We start from the raw sequence: 4793 nt of genomic DNA on the forward strand, positions 1-4793 counted from the left end.
GCGTGAGGCCTAGAGACTTGTACCATCCAGTAAGGGCTTTCCCACCTTAGCGTCAACTTGTTTGATCCCTTCGCGGACTAGATCATACAAAGGAGAAGGTCGCCTTCCTCAACACTTTTGGCATGCAGCTTGCGGCTGTGATAGCGGTGCAAGGCTTGCTGGTACAAAGCGACACGCATGGGAGCGTGAAGACGATTTTCCTCGAGGAGCGTGGCATTATCTTGCTACAGTTGCTCTTGGTGGTCCTCATCAAATGCATTGATACGTCCATTTTGCATCATGAATTTTCATTGATATTTGTGTTATTGTTGTCCATTTTTCCATATTATCATACAGTTCTTATGTTCTTTCTCTCTGAGTATGCAAGGTACATCATTAACAGGGAAATATCTCGCAACTGAAATTCTCGACTGGGAAACGGAGAAAAAGGCTGAAAAATCAACTTTCTCCAAATGACCTGAAATTTTACGGAGATTTTTATGGAAAATTTGATAATTATTGGGCCACAAATAAACCAGAGGGGGCACCTGTTGTCCACAAGGCAACAAGGCGCACCCACCCCCTAGGCACGATGTGATTCTTGGTGGGCCGCTGAGGGAGTCCGGGATTAAGGGGTCCTCGGGCAGCCGGCTTGTCTATTGTGGGCCAACCCAGCGGGCCGCATTACTGAAGACCGGACTATATGACGACCTCGTACTCAGGAAGGAATATTCTGAAGAATAGCATGTACTCCAAGTTTAGAAGGATTAGGTCGGCTCATCTACCCTCGACTGATGGCGTTAACATGTAAACCCTAGGGGCCCCGGTTTCTATATAAACCAAAGGGTCCAGTCCGTGCAGGGAGAGGTTGAATGATCTAGGCTTTAGCTTATATGATCTCGACGTAGATAAACTATGTAAGCATCATCCACATAAATATAATCGAGCAGGACGTAGGGTTTTACCTCATCAAGATGGCCCGAACCTGGGTAAATATTATCTCCCCCTTCTCCTGCAATCCACCAATCCAAGGTCCACAGTTCGGGACCCCCTACCCAAGATCTGCATGTTTTGACACCGACATTGGTGCTTTCATTGAGAGTTTCGTTGTTGGATCGCCAGAAGGATCGATGGCACGCTTAGTCTTCAGCAAAGAGATCTACAACACAGACATTTTTGTCCCAGGACAAATCTTCGCGTTCACAAGCATCGTTCTGCACGCTGATCCGGACGACTGTCCCGGTCTGTCAAAAAAATTATCCCCGGCGAGGAGGTCACGTTTGGAATCCTAGAATTCAGCACTGACCCCCGGGGAGATCTTATGTTAACAAGGATTTTTTTTCTCAACACGAGGAGTCCACAGTCCTCGACGCTTTGGCCTGTGAGGCCGCGAACCTTGCAATCGGGATGACTTTCATCCCGGATCAGGCTATGGGGTCCGGGGTGCTCGACCCGTCCGAACTCGCATTAGCCGAGCTATCCCCGGAGGCGACCTCAAGTGCTGCATAGGCATTGGTGACGCAAGCCAACCCCTAACAAGTCAGCGGCACGAACCCCGCCAAAATCCCTGTGCTTCCTGAACTACTCGACCAGATCCAAGCTATGGGTATGACGGATAGTCAAGCCACGATTCACAATCAGATCGGGCTGAGACCCGATAACAAGGAAATTGATGTCCCTCCCATCACGCATCTGATTAGCACGGTCGAGTGATCCGTTAAGGGCTCCCCACACCATTTACCGGAATTAAGGATGCTTTGCGTCCTAGTCACCTATCGTCTGGATTCCCTTAACAATCTGGAGCCCTTATCTCGCCCCGGATACAGTTTGGGGCCAACTGCTAACCAGGCAAGCGGCCCGGTCAAGGGTGCAACCGCTGGAATCCCAACCCCATGATTAATGGGAATCCAAAACCTCTTCTCACCCACCACCCAACTCGAGCATCCTTTGGGAAAGGCAACAAAGTTTGGTCTATTGGAACCACGCACAGTCATCCAATGGCCATGTGAATCAGTACACCACTTCTGGGCCAGATTCCTCCTCAACCAAAGGGAGGAAGACCGTAGCGACCATGAGATAATAAGTGCTTTCCGGAAACATTGTCGGGACGAGGGCATCCTCAATGCCCTAGCCCGTTGCCAGATTCAAAATTTTGCCGAACTATCAAGCCTAGTGCTAAAGTACTGCGACGTGAAGAGTACCCGGCAAATGCAGAAAATGTGTGTCGAGCCTGATTATACCGAATACAACAGACAGATCCGGAGAAGACACTCACCCCCACTAACGGGGTCGATCAACTACGGGCATGTTTAAAAGAGAAACAAGACACAGACATGGGCCAAATTGTTCCTCGACGTACTGCTGGAGAAACCATGCCCCATAGCCCTGTCGGACACATCTCCACCCACAGCCTTCGGGCATGTTAGGTCGTCTGACAAGTTGCAAAAGCGGGGAGAGCATCCTTAAGGTTCCATTGGCAGAAGATTCTAAGACATTGTCGAATACTAGTATGGAGATCCTAACGATCTACAAAACATTCTCCTCGGTGAATAAGCGAAAGATAGCCTTTCGAGAGCTGCATCAAATCCACCACGTAGTGGCAGCAAACCCATGGTCGAACACACCAATTACTTTCGACCAAGACGACGAGCCAATGACTCGCACATGCCGAACCCCTACCACCCTAGTGCTGAACACCATCGTGGATGGCTTAAGATTAAACAAGGTACTAATAGACGGGGGCTGCGGACTTAACCTCATCTATGAGGAAACACTAGAGAAAATGCACTTTGACCGATCTCGAATCGAGCCAAGCACAACCACCTTCCGGGGTATCATCCCTAGGAGAGAGGCCCGCTGTACTGGATGAGTAACACTCGATGTTGTATTCAGCACGACCGAGAACTGCCAATCCCAAGAGCTCCTATTCCACATCATCTCGTTGCATAGTGGTTACCATGCCCTGTTAGGTCGTGAAGCTTTCACACGATTCCAGCCATACCGCACTACGGATACATGTAGCTCAAAATGCCAGGGCCAAGTGGTGTGATCACAGTGGAAAGAGATCCCAACAGAGCACTCCGAGCCAAAAATAAAACAACATCCCTAGCCCTAGAGGTACTAGCGGAAACCCTCGCCACAAAAGAATTCATGGCTCTGCGCTCCGTGGTGGACAAGGACGACGTAGTCCTCGGCAAGCGGCCTTAGTCCATGTATTTCAAGCCGACAGACGAAACCATTAAATTCTAGGTACACCCAACGGATCCCAATAAAACCGCATCCATTGGAGCCCATATGGAGCCTGCAATAGACGAAGCACTACGCGCCTTCTTGTGCGAAAATTTGGACATATTTGCCTCGCATCCTTCATACTTGCCAGGAATTCCCTCGGGGCCGGCGGAGCACAGCCTGAACATAATAGCAGGCTTCAAGCGTGTCAAACAGGCCTTGCGACGATTTTGTGAACCTAAGCATCAAGCTATGGGGGAAGAACTTGCCAAACTATTGGAAGCTGGGTTCATCAAACACATTAAGCACCCCGACTGGTTGGCAAACCTGGTTATGGTTCCAAAGAAGTATAAGTCCTGTCGGCTATGCATCGATTTTAAAGACCTCAATAAAGCCTGCCATAAGGACCTCTTTCCCTTACCCTGAATAGACCAGATCATCGACTCAACAGCCGGACATGACTCCCTATGCTCTCTCGATGCTTACTACGGATACCATCAGATCAAAATGAAGGAATCCAATCAAGCTGCAACTACTTTCATAACCCCCTATGGGCCATTCTGCTTCAACACAATGCTCTTCGGGTTGGAAAATGTAGACACTACTTACCAATGTATGATTCAAACATGCGTGAAAAATGAACTCGGCAAAACTGTGGAGGCATACGTAGACGATATGGTCGTCAAGACCCGACATGTCACCCAGCTGGTAGATGACCTTAAGGAAGCCTTTGCGATTCTACGAGCCTACGACATACGGCTGAATCCGGACAAATGTGTCTTTGGAGTCCCAGCCGGCAAACTCCTCGGGTTTATAGTGTCGCGTGAAAAAATGATGCCAACCCGGCCATAATCCGAGCACTGTCACAACTCGTCGTTCCAACTAATCTACAACACGTCCAAAAATTGGCAGGTTACGTGGCAGCTTTAAGCTAGTTCATCTCTCGCCTCGACGAGAAGGCCCTCCCGCTCTACAGATTGTTTAAGAAGACTAAGAACTTCCAATGGACCGAATAGGCCACGACAACTCTTGAGGAAATCAAGGCTCTACTCTCTAGCAACATTATCCTAGCGGCACCCTATGCACGACAACTAATGTTGTTGTACATCTCAGCCACCAGCCAAGTGGTGAGCATGGTCATCGTCGTAGAATCGGAAGCCGAGGGTAACCAACTACGGATACAAAGGCATGTTTACTATGTATTCGAGGAGCTCACCCCATGCAAAACCAGATACCCCCATTACCAAAAAATTGCCTATACGATATTTATGGCAGCGCGCAAACTCAGACTCTATTCTCAAGAGTGTGCGGTCATGGTGACATCAGATGTACCCCTGAAAAAAATAATAAACAACAAGGATGCCACCGACCGAATTGCCAAGTGGGCCATCAAGCTCTTGTTGTTTGAGATCAACTACAAGCCACAACAAGCTATCAAATCTCAAGTGCTGGTCGACTTCGTTGCTGAATGGACAGAGGCGGAAATCCCCAGGGAGTATAGCACTTATGCTCATTGGTCCATGTACTTCGACGGGTCCAAAACTCTTGCCAGCCTGGGAGCCGGGGTGATCCTCACATCCTTTACT

This window comes from Hordeum vulgare, chromosome 3H (genome assembly GCF_904849725.1).
Source record: "Hordeum vulgare subsp. vulgare chromosome 3H, MorexV3_pseudomolecules_assembly, whole genome shotgun sequence".
Classification (NCBI taxonomy): domain Eukaryota; kingdom Viridiplantae; phylum Streptophyta; class Magnoliopsida; order Poales; family Poaceae; genus Hordeum; species Hordeum vulgare.